The following is a 17,171-nucleotide window of genomic DNA, read 5'->3' on the forward strand; positions in this document are numbered from 1 at the left end:
TAGGGGCGCTGAGTCACCTGGGTGACTTCATGTTTTGCTAAAAAATTGCAGGAAACATGATAAGTGAGTAGGCACATTGCTGTGTAGAAGTTGCCAACCACCAGTTGCCCATAACTGTGGCCTTTTGATCATCCTAATAATTTCTGCAGAGGCATGTTCAAACTTAATGCAAAATTTGATGCAGGTTTATTGCCCTATTCATTTAGTCATTTTGAATGTTACAGCCACACAGTACACATGCCAAGTCAAAAATTTAAGACTGAAATATTCTAATTACTGAATGACTTTTTCCTGATAACCTGACCAGTTTTCTAGGACTGCTGTACAAAGTACCCAAAATATGTGGCCGAAATAACAGAAATTCATTGTCTCACAGTCCTGGAGGCCAGAATTCTAAGATAAAGGTGTTGTCAGGGTTAATGCTTTCAAGAGTTGACAGGGACAATCTGTTGCATGCCTCTCTCCTGGCTCCTGGTGGGTTGCTGGCAATGTTTTTTGTTCCTTGGTTTGTAGAAACATCACTCCAATCTTTCCCTTCATCTTCACATGGAGTTCTCCCTTGCATGTGCTTGTTTTTGTGTCCAAGTTCTTCCTTTTCATAAGTTCAAATTCATATTGGATTAAGGTCCACCATACAACCTCATCTTAATTATCTCCAAGGACCCTATTTCAAAATTTGTGTAAAAAATGGTCAGATTCATAGGTACTAGGGTTAGGACTTCAACACATGAATGTTTGGAGGGACAGAATTCAACACATAATATCTGATAAATAAATTGTACCAAAATTTTCTATCATGATCTTCTATGATATTTTGGGGGTAATTTTGCAACATTTGAATATGGTATAAGTGCTGTAATTCCAGAATGTGAGAGAAAGAGAGAACAAGAATGAGAGAGAGAGAGAGAGAGAAAGAGAAGATGGTTGACATTTTAAAAAAATATGTCCAGCCCTGGCTGGCATGGCTCAATGGATTGAGTGCCAGCCTGAGAACCAAAAGGTTTCTGGTTTAATTCCCAGTCAGGCACATACCTGGATTGCAGGCCAGGTTCCCGGTTGGGAGTGTATGAGAGGCTACCAATCAATGTATCTCTTACACATTGATGTTTCTCTCCCTCTCTTTCCCTCTCCCTTGCCCTCCCTCTAAAAGTAAGTAAATAAAATCTTTTAAAAAATATGTCCAGCCTAAGTTGAAATTTTCTACCAAAACCTATTGATTAACATTAATATATATATTGAGGAGCATTGATAAGTTCCTTTGCATATGCAATTCCCAATGTCATTCAGAATATGTGAACACAGACTTCATATCTAATATTGCGTTAGGGGTTACTGAAAAGCAATCACAAAAACAAACGAAAAATTATATAAAAGTTTATTTGGCTACAAGTACAATGTGTTAGGGAAATATGAACAACAGTAAAATACACACAGTAAATACTTAAGAGCTCAATTTTGACAGTGACTGAAAATATTGCAAGAGCTCAGAAAAGGAAAATTCAAATGAGATTTATTAATGTATGAACAGAAAAATCAATAAGAAAATAGGAAACACTCTAGTAAACAGGGTTCATCAAGAGAGAATTGATTAAATTATGCTATATCTCTCTACCATGGAGTACTCTGCCATTATTATAGCAAGTGAGGATCTTCCTGTGCTGAAATGGACATAGATAGAGGTTAGACAAAAACTATTAACAGGCTGCAAACTTTAAGAACTGGGTTCAGAAAACAGACAAGAGCAGGATACTAGAAAGTATGAATTATACTTTATACCTTTCCATGCTGTTTGCATTTTTATAATGTATATCCTTTATTTTGAGCATTTTTTTTTGAATTGAGGGATCTCTTTTGTCTGGAGTTGAGCTAATCATATGTCTCTGTTCATAGTAATTATTATCATTTGACCATATCTCTTTGTTGTTCTGTATCTATACATGCGAGTATATATATGTGTGTGTGTGTGTGTATACACACACACACACACACACACACAGAGTCCAGCACAAATAATGCCCCTTTCTTATTACAAAATTTTTATTACAAAATCATAAGCATGTAATTCTGTAACATGACAATATCACACTCAAACACGTCATATGACATTTTAGGTAAAATGTTCAAATTAAAACTATAAATTATTACATGCATATTATTACTCTACCAACCACACTCAAGCACAGGTTACTTCTGCTGGATCCATGTATAACACAAACTTTATTCACATATTCATATTCTATTCCTTTTGCCTTTCCATATGTCATCACTATATTATATTTAACATACATCTTTTTGTTTATAACTTTACAAGACATGTATTGTTTTCAATGCATAATTTTAAACTTATGCAATTTATATGGTTATAGCTCATTTTGTAACTTACATTACTCACTAGGGACCATGATTTGGAAAGCATGTGTGCTGCTCTGTGATGCCTCTGATTTGCTCCTCCTATGTCCTGCCGACAAGCATGCACCATCATGGTTTACTGGTCCACTTTCCTGGAGAACACTTGGGTTGCTTTCACAAGTTATGCTGCAGTGAATATCCTTGTACAAGTACATGAGAATTTCTTTGCAATAAAGATCCAAGTGGAAATGCCAGGTCATAATTTACATGTAAACCTAATTTGCCCAAGTGGTGCCAGCTCCTCTCCCAAATGGCTGCACCCAACCACATGCCCACAGATGGTACAGCGGGGCTTGCACCAGGGTTACTTGCACCAGGGTTACTGGCCTCCATGTCACTGTTCACACTCAGGTGAAGGTTAATAATGTTGTCAGATCTAGTAGGTATAAAATGATATCTCTTATTTTTGCTTGAATTTCTTTGATAACTTTTAAAAAATGTAATGGAAAAAATGTTTATTTATATCTTTCCTTTCACTCTGCTCTGGCTTCTTTTAGAATCCAGCTGTGTGTTTTCACTTACCCAAACTTATGTATTTTCTGTACAACCGTATTTCATCTTCTAAAGCAATATAAAAAGTTCACAGATGATTGGTGCTTAGAAGAATCTTGAAAATCTAGAACAATATCCTCATTTTTAAATCCAAAAAAACTCAGACCTAGAGAAAATACTGACTCATTTTATGAAAATAAATTAAATAGCACTAGCTGGTGTAGCTCAGTAGATTGAGTATGGGCCTGGAAACCAAATGGTTACTGATTTGGTTCCCAGTTGGGGCACATGCCTGGGTTGTGGATCAGGTCCCCAGTGGGGGCTGTGAGAGAGGCAACCACACACTAATGTTTCTCTCCCTCTCTTTCTCCTTCCCTTCTCCTCTGTCTGGAAATGAAGAAATAAAATCTTTTTTAAAAAATAAAATAAATTAAATAAGTGATATTATTATTTAATACATAATATTACAGGATTATGAGGGACAGAACCAGAACTGATAAGCAGCAAAGTGCAGGGTGGAAGTGTCAGGGCTTTGGAGTCAGAAAAATGAAACTAAAGAAGTTGGAATAGTTGAATAAGGCTTCTCAGGGGGAGATAAAGCTGAAACAACCTTTTGAAAGATGCACAGAGAAGGAGAGGAAATTTGTTGAATGAAGAAAGTGACTTAAACAAAGCCATCACCACAGGGCACAAGCATGCTGTGTTTTTTGCATAATAGAGAGCAGCAAGAATGTATGACTACATACAGTAAGACATTGGGAATCTGGAGAATCTAACCAGACTGTAACCATAAGTTTTAGGGCCTAGTGCAATTGAAAACATAGGGTCCCTTATCCAAAAATTAAGAATTACAACATGGTCATCAGAAGAACATTAAGCCAAGCGTGAGACTCTATGAGACTGCACATTCATGAAGCTCTCCCTGAATCCAGCAAGATTTAGTACATGTGGTTGGAATTTGGATCCAGTGATGTTTGTGAGCCTAAGAGTAATATAATGTAAGCAATGTTTTAAAAAATATAGATCTCTCTAGGGAGTAATTCCAAAATATATATCAAAATTTTAAATGTCACTTCCAGCTGAGATGGAGGTATATGTAGATATACTTTGACTCCTTGCACAACCAAAAGAAGGACAACAACAAGTTTAAAAACAAAACACAACCAGAACTGCCAGAAAATTGAACTGTATGGAAGTTCGACAACCAAGGAGTTAAAGAAAATACATTCATTCAGACTGGCAGGGCGGGGGCGGAGATGGGCAGCTGGGTCAGAAAAGCCCCACAGCAAGGTGGCAGCTCTGGAGGACTGGGTAGTTCCACATTTTCTGGCAGGTAAACTGGAGGAACAACTGGCGAGTGAGACAGATCTCACAAGACAGGGTTCCAGAGTGGGGAAGGAAACCTTCAAAATCTCTTGCTATAAAAACCTTTGGGGTTACAGGGGTGGGAGAAACTTCCAGCCTCACAGTACAGTTCATTGGAGAGACCTACGGGGTCCTAGAATGTAGACAAACTCACCTACTGGGATTCAGCACCAGAAGGGCCCAACTTGCTTGTGGGTAGCAGGGAAAGTGACTGAGAGCCAGCAGAAAGCCCAGCAAGCAACATTGTTTCCTCTCAGATCCCTCCCCCACTTACAGCGCCACAAATCAGCAACCAGGGTTGCCCTGCCCTGGTGAACACCTAAGGCTCCGCACCTTACAGTAACAGGTACACTGAGACAACTGAGACAATATATATATATATATATATATATATATATATATATATATATATGTATGTATATATATATGGTCCAAGTGAAAGAGCAGATTAAAGCTCCAAAAATAGAACTAAGCAATGAAGATATAGCCAATCTATCAGATGCAGAGTTCAAAACACTGGTAATCAGGGTGCTCACAGAATTGGTTGAGTACGGTCACAAAACAGAGGAAAAAGTGAAGGTTATACAAAGTGAAATAAAAATATACAGGGAACCAATAGTGAAGTGAAGGAAACTGGGACTCAAATCCATGACTTGAACCAGAAGAGAGAAATAAACATTCAACTGGAACACAGTGAAGAAACAAGAATTCAAAAAAATCAGGAGAGGCTGAAGAACCTCTGGGACAACTTTAAAAGTCCCAACATCTAAATCATAGGGGTACTTGAAGGAGAAGAGGAAAAGCAAGAAATTGAAAATTTATTTGAAAACAATGAAGGAGAACTTTCTCAATTTGGCAAAGGAAATAGACTTCCAGGAAGTCCAGGAAGCTCAGAAAGTCCCAAAGAAACTGGACCCAAGGGCGCTCACACCAAGGCACATCTTAATTACATTACCCAAGATTAAAGATGAGAGAATCTTAAAAGCAGCAATAGAAAAGGAGGCAGTTACCTACAAAGGAGTTCCCATAAGACAATCAGCTAATTTCTCAAAAGAAACCTTGTGAGCAATAAGGGGCTAGAAAAAAGTATTCAAAGTCATGAAAGGCAAGGACCTACATTCAAGATTATTCTATACAGCAAAGCTATCATTTAGAATGGAAAGGCAGATAAAGCGCTTCCCAGATAAGGTCAAGTTCAAGGAGTTCATCATCACCAATCCCTTATTATTTGACATGTTAGAGGGACTTATCTAAGAAGACAAAGATCAAAACTATGAACAGTAAAATGACAACAAACTCACAAATATCAACAACTGAACCTAAAAAAAAGAACAAAAACAAAAGTAAACTATACAAACAACTAAAACAGGAAAAGAATCACAGAAATGGAGATCACATGGAGGGTTATCAGTGGGGTGGGGGAGGGGGAAATGGGGGAAAAGGTGTAGGAAATATGAAGCATAAACAGTAGGTACAAAATAGACGGGGTGGGGGAGGTTAAGAATCACATAGGAATGGAGAAGCCAAGGAACTCTGTTGTGTGACCCATGGTCATGAACTAATGAGGGGAAGTGAGGAATGCTGGTGGGAGGTGGGGCACAGGGCTGAGAGGGAAAAGGGGGAAAAACAATAGGACAAAGGTAACAGCATAATCAATAAAACCTATTTAAAAGAAAAAAACATTCAAAATGTACTCACCCTTTGACTTGGCCATTGCACTTCAGGAATTTATCCTGCAGATATTTTCATACAGAAGCAAAATGGCATTTGTTCAAAGGTATTCACTGTTGTGTTGGTTGTACTAGCAAAAGATCAGAATCAAAGTAAATGTCCTCTGGTCTATGGGCATACCACCCTGAATGTGCCGACCTTGTCTAATGTCCTGTGCTAAGGAGTGGGTTAAGGTAATTACAATAGCTCGGTGCAGCGCACATTCTCACCATCTTCAGGCATCGTAGCTTTACAGCTGGGCTCTCTGTATCCACGCCTTGATTCTAAATTCTTAGGAAACTTGGCTATAAGGTACTATGTGTGATTGTGAGGTGGAATAAATAATGTTTTAATTCCTAGTCAGTAAAGGGTAGTTACAATTAAGCACAGAGCCATTACAAAGAGTTAACTCTAAGTGTACTTAGAAGAAAAGTTTTCTGAGATTATTTTTCTAAAAAAAAAAAAGAGGAAAGAAAAGGCAATGAGCACAACAGGACGTATGGTATGTGCCACTTGTGCATAAAAGTAAAATGCAGTATTTGTATCTACGTAGACTACCTGTGGCAGGAAACACAGGAAACCGATGACAACAGCTGTCTCTGAGAAAGGGAAACCAGGAACAGAGTGGGTGGGATGAAGACACACTTTTTAACACACACTCTTTAAAAATACAAACAAACTGAATATTCCTTTTTAAATTTTTAAATTACAACTGACATACAATATTATACTAGTTTCAGGTGTATAACAAAGTGATTAGACTTTTATATAATTTATGAAACTATGCACCCAATAATTCTAGTGCTCATCTGACACTCTACGTAGTTATTATAATATTATTGGCTATATTGTCTGTGCTGTATTTTATATTCCCATGACTATTTTATAACTAACAACTTGCACTTCTTAATCCCGTCTCATTTTTCATGCCTCTCCCCAACCACCCTCCTATCTTGCAACCATCAACATTTTAACACACACTCTCAAACCTTTTGACTTTTGTACCATATGCATGGGTTCCTTATGCAAACAAGTATATTTTAAGAAACCAAGTGACTCGTGAGGAAGAAGGGAGAGCCCTTCTGAAGGGAGGGGAAAGACATTTCTGCAGTTGGATGGTAGGTAGCCAAGAGTCAGAGCTCAAGTATTTAAATAAATGCCACACACAGTGATGGGCATAAAGAAAAGGAAAAGGAAAATTTACACCCACATTTTCTCCACCCTGAGGGCTTTGTATGGATGTGATATGATCAATAAGTCAATTCTTGAACCAGCAATAAAGTAACGATTGAATTTAAAAAAAATTTAAAATAAGAAGCAAAGAGAAAAGGAGGGAGAGAAAGAAAAGGAGAGAGGAAGAAACTCTGACTGGTAGCAGCATGCGGGATGGCAAAGGAAATAAATCAGAGGTCTCTGAGGAACCTAGGGAGTGAGCAGGTACGGCTCTGCACGAGGTAAGAGCGACCGGCGGGCGTGAGGGGTCATGGCCAGCTACAATGCCCTTTGAAAAGGGGCAACCAGCCTTGCTGGCCAGTGGGGACGTGCTGGAGGACTAGGAAGGAGCAAACCGTGAACAGGGTGATTTTGCAGTGACAGTTTTCCAGGAAATATCGCTGCCTTCTCAACATCTGCATGCATCTGAGAATTACACCTGGATTGTTCATTTCCATGCCTTGGTTTTAATCCTTAGGAAAGTAGGCCTTAGGGTACTACTTGTGATTCTAAAATGGAATAAGTAATGATTTAATTCCCAGCCAGTAAAGGGCAATCCAAATAACCGGCTCCTCCAGTTCCCCAGGGCTAGTTTGTAACCTGGGACAGAAATAAGCTGTGTGTATTAAATCAATACAATCACTCACAAGTTTTTTTTTTTTTTAATGTCATTGCTTTGGTGGCTGTGTATCCTATGAACTATCTCTGTTTCTTAATGGTTTGCTTTCTTCAGGTTACATCAATCTGGCCACGTTTCCACAGTGAGCCAACACCAACTGGGGACTAGGTGCCTGGAACAAGTGTTCCAAGACGCTATGATGCAATTTACACTCCTTGCCTGCCCTTCGGGCTGTCACAGTGACCAGATTTCCCAAAAAGAGATGACGGTATAACGTCCTGGGACTCCCTGCCTTCTTCCTTCTGCCAGCCTCAGTGGGGGCGGCTCACCAGGGCCTGGGGGCAGAGCAGACTAGGGAACGTGTTCTTGTGTGCCACCCAGAAGGCACTCTTGGCCACCTTGTGGTTTCTCCATGCTTGACCATACCAATAACAAAATCACTGTCTGCCACAGCATCTAAGATGTGAAACAAAATTATTACAGAGTACATCCATAATATATAATAATACATGTATTTGTCACCATGTGTTACTGAGAATTAGAAAAGGGGATAGGTTTTGCCTTCCTGAAGAAGGCATCTGTTTCGACAGATTCCGTGACACCCTACTTCTCTGTTTCTCTACTTTTGGCTCCCCAACTCCCTGTACTCCCTAAAATACAGCTTCCCAAGGCTCTGCCCTCAGCTCTCTTCTCTCTCTATGATTTCCTCCATGTCTACGTGTTTGCCTTGGACTTCTGGGCAGCTGACTCCCAACTCCACCTCTGTCTGCAGCCTTCATTTCCCCAGATCCAGATGCCAACTGCTCAGTAGGCACCTCCCCCTACTTGTGTCCGTATTTCCAGAACGAAACACTTTACTGCACCCTGTTCCTTTCAATCCTTTCTCCTCCAGACTTCCCGACATTATACCACTGTTCTCCCAGTCACGTAAACTGGATTCCTACTCATTCTGCCCCATTCCTACTCATTCCTACTCATTTTATTTCTCATTCTGCCTTGCCGTGAACCTCACGCTAGAGTCCTCACCCTGGTTCAGGACCCCATTGCCTCTCCACTCCCACTAAAACCTCCTGGATGAATTTCTCTACTTTCAACTTGCACTTCTCTTACCCGTCACCCCTTCAAATGCTCTGATCCTCCGGCTGAAAAAAATCATCAGTGGCTTCCCTTGCTACAGAATTTACATTATTCTGAGAAATTAGGGATGAGTCCTTCAAATATTTCTCATGGGTTTTACTGTCCCTTGGTAATTCTACCACTGATGAGTTTCTTTAAACCTTTTTTATCCTTTCATATTTTCAGCCTACATCACATTCAAGGAATTCTCTAAATTTACTTTGTTTGTGATAGTTTCTCAGTTAGTGTTGTTCAGGGGCAAGCAATATAAATGCTGCTAATTAACTTTTTTTTTAAAAGGACAACTTATTGTCTGAAGACAACTTACTGATTCACATAAACCAAAATCCAGGCATGGCTGCTTCTAAAGGCTCAGTGTTATATTAGAGATGCTTATCTGTTTCTCTCTCGGACAAGCAAGTTCGAATAAGCAATCTCAGCTATAAATTCATCATGTTTGTTCACCCTAGGTGAAAGGTGCTTATTTCCTTGCTTATATCTCTGGCAAAAAAATGATGGCAAGAATTTGATTGTCCCTAGCATGATCACATATCCATCTCTACACTAAGCACAATGACGAGGAAAATATTTGGCTAGACCTGTTTCATAGTTCTACCATTGTGACAGAAACAGATTTGGGGAAAAGCTAGCCTTACCCAAATCTCAAGGTTCTCTACACAATAAAAAAATTCTGCCAGACTTGTATCAGAAAGTGTGTGAACTGCTGGACACACATATACTCACACACCCCCTGATTTTGGCTGCATGTAACAAAATGCCCAACTTAATGGGGATTAGACAGTAAAGATCTTTCATTATCTTACTTAAACAAAAGCCTGAAAGGAAAACATCCAAGGATGGTGCAGTGTCTCTTTCCATCTTTCTGCTGGGTCCTCCTTCGTCACCCTTCAAGTCACAAGATGTCCGGGAGCTCCAAGCATCATACCTCACACCACAGTGTTACGAGCAGGGAAGGAAAGGCAGAAGAGATGTCCCATCTTTTCCCAGAAGACCCTAGCTGACTATATACCTCCCTCTGGTTGTCAGGAACTGTCAGAATCCAACCCCAGATAAAATTTTCGGAAGGAAAATAGGATGACTGGCTTAGGGTGCTACATTTGTCCCAGGGACTAGGTAGATTGGTACCGACTTTCATTGAGAAAGAAAGTAAAATGGCCTTGGGTAGGCAACTAATAATGTTTACCATTACATCATATTCCTTATTTAATTCCTTATACCCGGTTTAAACTTCTGGTAGTGTTTCTTACACTGAGGGCTGCGTTTATTTATTTTTTTTAGATTGTTATTTTATTTTGAGTCATAATATTTTGGAGTTCAGAGAAACTTGGGTCATTTAGGTCAGGGCTTTTCAAAGTTTGTTTTCCACGTCAGATTTTTAACCCATCAAACAAATGCAAATAAATGGGAGAGTTTAAAAATGAGCTGATTCAAGTGAGACCTCTCCACCCAAAGAAGGTGGAGTCTTACCAGGCAATGGCCCTGACGTCCTTCGGGAAAGCTAGAGCCCATTGGAATGCCATTTAAAAACCCAGATCTCGCCTCTGTTCTTTCATTTTAAAGAACAGGGGTTCAGAGAGGTAATATGATTTGACTTTGTTTTTCCACAGGTCACTTAGGATTGCAGTCTAGATGTTCAGCTTCCCTAATCTCTTTATATCTTTTGTGTATTTATAACCCTATGATATATTTGTCTTCAATTTTTTTCTGCATCCACTTACTAAAAATTTCTTAAAAACAAATTTTAACAGGAATTCTTATATTACTTCAGTACCCTTTCATGATCTTTTTCTAACTCCATTCTACTATTCCTGATATATAATATCCTGAGCTAAGTGCAGTATTTCTGGTGCCAGTACACGGTGATTTATTCTGTTGTTGGCAGAACGGAGTGGTGGCTAAGCATCTAGATGTTAACTATGACAACTACATGTTTTCCAGTCTTTCATTGAGGCTTAGTTTCCTCATGTATTAAGTGGGAGTAATTATAATACCTCACTGGGTTGAAGTCCATGGGTAATAATACTAACACAGACCAGCACACTGACCCTGCTATGTGTTTGCTGCTATTTTCTCATAATTCCCCCTAAATCCTCTTCGGTTTTCAATGATCCTGAAAATTGTTGGAAATTTCCTTCCCAGAGATAAAGGACTAAATCCAGAAACTTCTATTTTATGTTTAGATTCGTTTCCATAAATGCATTCTTTTCACTTACTTTCTCCCCTCCATCTATCCTTGTAGGGTTTTCAATTTTGCTTTCCATGGAAACTAAGCATCAGGGACCAGACTCATACTATTTCACACTGAACAGTCATTCACAAAGAAAGAAGGGGCAGCTAATTTAGCTTAGAGCTAAATTACATTACTTGGTTAGAATCACCAACACTTCAAAGTTCCCGGTTCACATTACAGAGATCCAATATAGTCTTATAATTTGGTTCAAGATATCCTAGTTCCCCTTCACTGCTCCTTTGTCCCTAATCCCATTCCTGACAAATATCATCATGTATTTGTCTTAATAGCTATAATGCTAAAAAATAAAGGGGTGGGGTGAGGGGAGAAGAGTCATTATAAATTATCTAAATGTCTGAAGATACAGCTGGATAATTGTGTAGTCCTGTACATCCATAACATAATTTTAATTTGCCTTCTTCACCAAAGGAGAGCTTCAGAAGAATGTCCTCATATAGTTCAACATAAAATTAATGTGAGATTTTCTGTAAATGTTAATGTTTTTTCAATATTTTGGATAATTATTTAATTAAGCATTACATTACTTTCTCTAAAATGGAATATATAAATACTATTAGAGAAAAGAACTACTCGTACAAAAATATCTCTATTTGTAGTATGTAGAAAGTAAACATGTACAGTAGGCATTGGTGGTTCAGTGGTAGAATTCTCGCCTGCCACGCGGGAGGCCCGGGTTCGATTCCCGGCCAATGCAACTTTACTCTTTTTGCACTTGCACGTCCTGAGTATTGCAAACAGGGTTATAATAACAAGGAAATGTTTGCTTTATGCAGATAAATATGAATCAAGGCAAATTCCCGTTTTACTTTTACTTTGTGTAACTAAAAGTTCTGATTTTCTAAGCCTCAATATTCTTTCTTAGCCTCCCATATCGTTTTGGAGATCCCTAGCCTATGTGAGCAAAAACTACGTATGGTAATATAATATATAGTGTTGTACGATATAAGTAGGAAAAAAACACAAACGGCTGATTGGAGATGCCGGGGATTGAACCCGGGACCTCACACATGCGAAGCGCGCGCTCTACCACTGAGCTACATCCCCCAGCCGAAGTCCCCTCTTCTGGTATAGACTTTCATTCAATTTATTTAGCACTAGCCAGATGTCTACATTAATTTCAAAATTTTTATTTTACTGAGTGCTTTTGTTGTGCGCTTTTACCCTTCCTACCTCTTTCTTTAGCTGCTTTCTGTGGTGCATCTGGACCCGGCGCAGCCAGCAGTCTGGGACGCAGCGAGGACAGACTCTAAGCGCTCCTGCTTGGCGTTTGGAGTCCGGGTAAGGAGAAATCGGGCACTCAAACCCGCCACGGGGGTTGAGACCTGAGAGCGCCCGCCCGAGCCGGACTCCTTGAGGTGGAGTCAACAGCGCAGGCGCAGGAGAGTCTGGGCATCTGGGTACCTCCTTCCCCTGACTTTGCGACTCCGACTCCTGCCGGAGAGTTAGCCCGCCCGACGCGCCGCCAGCGTCGCAGTAGCGCTCCTCTAGACCTACTCCTGAAGCAGAGTGGCGGAGACCTTCTGCACGCACCTGAGAAGTGTAGGTTTATCTGTACAACCCCCATCCCCGAAATAAACCCTCATCCCCGAAAAAGGACGCCTTCACGCCAAATCCCCACCAATTGGGGTAAGTAGAGGTGACAGCCAACTTTTGGAGATGCAAATGATTTCGCAACATGCTCTTCTTTTTCATGGGGCCCACAATGAAAGAAAGAAAATGATACAGCCACTCTCTTTGTAGTTTAATTATATATAAATGACAATAAAGTCAGGGCAGGGGACCTAATCAAGAAATGTTTTTCTCTTTGATGTTTACATCTTGGACACTCCCGACCGATTGATATGGTAGTAATGTAAGAAGTCATCGAACACCTTTAATGTCCCGTGAAACTTCCTTGACCACTAATCGCACTCCCAGCCCCATATGAAGAAATGTACTGTGCCTTCTTTCTCGGAAATTTCTTCTCTCCAGTTGTTTGCCTGCTAGGTAAATCCCTGAGCTAATTTCCATTATAGTTAGATGAGGTGTGTTCGTTCCTTCCCCATGCAATTTAAACGGATACCACCCCACACAAGAGAAGGCTAGGTGGTAGAAGCCTCAGACATTCTAATGAAAAGAACATGGAAGGAACATGGGAGGGATTTGGTGTCAGGGAAGCTGGGTCAAAGTCGCTTCCAACCACCATGGGTAAGGTTGACCTCAGCAGGTAGCATGATGAGGGCCTAGAATTTCCACTCCCTGAGTGCAGCAGAGCATCCCTTATAAATGACATGGGCAGCAGACCCAAAGCCAGAGCAGAAAGCTAAAATTTCAAAAACTGGATAAACCACAGCTTCATAATTAACTCCTACATTAACAATAAATGTTATGGTTGCTGACAGCAATTTAAACAAATAATAGCTCCTCATCAGATTTTGTTTTTAACCAGAATAAGCCACATGTTTAGCTAATGACACAATAATACAGAAGGTATAAAGAAAAAAAAAGCCTCATCATTGGACAGTCATAAAGGAGCTCTTCTCCAAGCCAGCTGTGGAGCCACCATGCTGGCCCTAAAACTGTCTGCATCTGGATTTTATGAGAAAGAAATCATCTTTCTTCATGGTTAAGCTTCTTTATTTAGAATCTTTCTTTTCCACAACAGAACCTAACTTCTAATTAATAAAAAGAATTCTTCTTTCTAGGACAAAGGTAAACACGCAGGCGTTATGTTGCCCATGTGGCCCAAACAGACCTACTTTGATGAGAAACAGTATTGTCAGGTTTTTTTTTCCCTTGAATTTTTGTATTTTGAGTTCATTCTTCATTTAACTTTTAAAACACTACTATAGTTGAATATTAAAACAAAAGCAATAGCAAGCAGTGAGCATATTATGACTATAGGCCCTCACTCATTCACTACTGTATGTGAAATGCCAGCAGTGAGTGTTGTTCACGGGCCCCAGTAAGAGGTCTGACCCTGAACACCAACCCTAGGATGATGTTCATCATCCTCATACACTTCTCCATTGTAACGGCACCATCTTTCTTGATTTGGATCAAAGGCTACCAGTTCTACCTGGTCCATTTCATCAGTCTCTTCTACTTCCTTCCTTTTAGGCAGAAGAGAGTTTATCAGGAGAGAGAAAGCCTTTCTTAGGAAAGTTTACCTTAAATTCAATGATCAGACAACCCTTTTCATATAGTCTATGATAAATTAGTCTATGATAAATTAGTCTATCATACAGTCTATGACAAATGCCTTCATTTAGCACACACTTGATATCTCCATGCCTGAGAATCTGATCTGAATGAGAGGTGATGGCTATGGTTTGGTTGCTAAGGGTATCTATTGGCTTTTGGAAGCCACACAATGCTTCAACCAGCTGTATGCCCATACACATGAAAAGGTCTTCTCGTTCAATGAAAACGATGTGGTCCTTCTGATCTAAAACAATGGTAGTATCTCCTGGCTCTAGTCTTGGTTGTTGGTCTCCTTCACCACAAAATGTTGTCTTTTGGCTATCTTTCATGCTTTTGTCATTTGAACTTCTAGAATCTTCTCTCAAACTATCTTCCTTCCATTGCAGATTTTGCATCTATTTTCAGGACTGATCCATTCCCCAAAGGCCCTGGCACCCCATGCACACAGACTGAATGTGCTAAACCATTCCTGGTTCTATCTGGTGAATTATTATTTGCATACCAGTACCCTGGCAGTTGGGACAGCAGTCTACGGCTCCTTTCTGCTGCCTCAGCATTCACATTGGTAACAAATCACATTCTTTTGCAAAGTTAGTTTTCTTGTTGTCTCGTTGGATAAATCTTCTAAGGTTATTGAGAACTGATGCACACCATTTTTACCTCTTTTCCCCCTCTGCGTCCTTCCTCATCCTCCAAAAAACATCAAAGATGTCCATGGGGGAACTAAAGCCACCACCTGTTCCACCTTCTTTAATTGCCGGTTCTCCTTTATCATATAATGCCCTTGTCTTGGTCTCAGAGAGCACTTTGTAAGCTTGAGACATCTGTTTAAACTTCTTTCCTTCATTTGGATTCTTACCAAGGTGCTACTTCAAGGCCCACTTCCTGTAAGTCTTGTTCAATTCTTCTTGGGTAGCATTGGGCTTGACCCCCAAAGCATGATAGTAATTGGTTGCTTTCACCATTTCTGACAGCTGGTGACCAGGCTGAGGCAGGTGTGGAGGGGCAGGAAAGAGATTGTTGCTTCACAGCTCAGAAAGCCACTGCTCATCCCCTTCTTACCAAGTGTTCTGGAACGTTCCCAGTATTGTCAGTTTTATAACACAAGGCTAAAGCTCTCTCAGCACTGCCAGTGAGCTTGGGCTCTGACAGTCTGGATGACAGCCCGTGGTTGTCCTGTTCACTAATTCTAGGTAAAGAAAGGATATAGACCTTTCTTGCTTATTTATCACCGAAAGAGGAAGGGAAATAAAGGCAATTGCACCCTAAGGACATACTCTTTCTCAATAGTTCCTCTGTATTTTAATTGTCCTTAACTAATTAGAGGCAAATTAGGAGGAAAAAGACAGCATGGGTTTTCCCTGGATTCAGAGGTTTAGCTCCCAAAGATTGTACATGCTGCTCCTCTCCAATTCTAAGTCTTTGCTATTATGTTACAAACTCCTCAAAAATGTGAGATAGATGTAAATGTTAACTGGTATCCCAAATGCTCATATTTCTTGCCCCTCTGACTAACAAAAATGAAGCCAACTATGGTATTATCCTCACTTAGTCAGGAAACTAAAGAGTTTCCCATGGATGTACAAAAAGGCAGAACGAATAATAACATTTAGATAAATGTTGTGTGGGACTCCAGAAAATATTCCATAGCTATGCAAATATATATGTTGGAAATATAACACACACATATGCTTTAAAAACTCTATATACTTTATTTATGCAAAACTCATAATATTAATTCAGTAATTTTGACTGGATAAATATTCACTAAATATTGGTTGGAGATAGAGATTAGAAGAGAAGGAGGTATGTAAGATGATTTCCAGTATTCTGGCTTGAATAAGTACATGCAGGGTGGTGTCATTCAATGAGACAGAAAACACTGGAGAGAGAGTGAACTTTACAGGTGGTCATTAGTTCTATTTTCATTTTGTTCAATTTGAGGTCATTTGTCTCTGTGAAAGGAGATCTTAAGTTGATACTTAGATGATAGATTTAGGGACAAAAAGACAGGCTTGGCATTGAACTACATGTTGGAGAAACATTGGTATAGAGAAAATAGAGTCATGAACTGGATGGGACTATTTAGGGAGAGAGCAGAGAATGAGACTAGAAAGAACTAGTGGTCTAGTTTTGAGGCACTCTAACATTTAAATGCTGAGAAAGGAGAATGAAAAGGGACAGTCAGGGAGACAGAAGAAAACCAGAAGAATAAGGTTCCAGGGATGCGGGAGATGAGTTTTAAAATACTGGCACCCGAAAAATAGGTCAGATATCCAAGATTTAAAATGTCCATTAGTTTTAGTGACATGGAGGCATTGTTAACTTTAATAATAGTTATTTCACTACAAAATCAAATGTTAATTCTTCTAACACATGCTATGCAATTTTCAGTTATTCTGTGTGGGAATTTTCCTGTCTTCCAGTGAAAGAGCTATTTCATACTCTTTACCTTTTAATACATACCTTAAAGAAATTATTTCTTTTGAAACAAATTCATCTGGAAATTAATGAGATCCAAGGAATGAAGAAAGAACAAGAGAAAAAATGACTTTTAAATCACGGAATTTGCAAATAGCAAAGGTCTCTCTCTCTCTCTCTCTCTCTCTCTCTCTCTCCTGTTACTAAAACAATTACATTTGTTCATTTACTCATTCACTTACTCAATGAATATTATGCAGTGTTGCCCATGCTCTGACTGTAGTTAAGGTCAAATGGGGAAGATAGCTAAATATAAAGAAAGTATCAATAGCACAATAAAGGCTATGGTAGAAGAAACTAAGAGTTCCGGAG

At 39.6% G+C, this 17,171-nt stretch overlaps 1 long non-coding RNA gene, 2 other non-coding genes and 1 pseudogene across 6 annotated transcripts; 1 reads left to right on the forward strand and 3 right to left on the reverse strand.

Moving 5' to 3' along the window:
* Positions 1–244: 244 nt before the first annotated feature.
* On the reverse strand, positions 245–12,440 carry LOC118974432 (uncharacterized). 4 transcript variants are annotated; one of them, XR_005063897.1, is made up of 4 exons: positions 12,366–12,440; positions 7,545–7,697; positions 5,965–6,067; positions 245–664 (listed from the first exon to the last, which is right to left on the reverse strand). It is a non-coding gene; the product is annotated as an uncharacterized LOC118974432 (long non-coding RNA). The 4 variants fall into 4 exon arrangements; XR_005063898.1 differs by lacking the exon at positions 12,366–12,440 and adding an exon at positions 9,748–10,492; XR_005063899.1 differs by lacking the exon at positions 245–664 and adding an exon at positions 2,152–3,067.
* TRNAG-GCC (transfer RNA glycine (anticodon GCC)) lies at positions 11,819–11,889 on the forward strand. Its single transcript has one exon. It is a non-coding gene; the product is annotated as a tRNA-Gly (tRNA).
* Positions 12,168–12,239, reverse strand: TRNAA-CGC (transfer RNA alanine (anticodon CGC)). The gene has a single exon. It is a non-coding gene; the product is annotated as a tRNA-Ala (tRNA).
* Positions 12,441–14,088: 1,648 nt separating the features above from the next.
* On the reverse strand, positions 14,089–15,343 carry LOC118974438 (dnaJ homolog subfamily A member 1-like; annotated as a pseudogene).
* Positions 15,344–17,171: the final 1,828 nt, after the last annotated feature.

The sequence above is a fragment of the Sturnira hondurensis genome, unplaced genomic scaffold (genome assembly GCF_014824575.4).
Source record: "Sturnira hondurensis isolate 20B ecotype Veracruz unplaced genomic scaffold, ASM1482457v3 Scaffold0019428, whole genome shotgun sequence".
NCBI classification, from domain to species: domain Eukaryota; kingdom Metazoa; phylum Chordata; class Mammalia; order Chiroptera; family Phyllostomidae; genus Sturnira; species Sturnira hondurensis.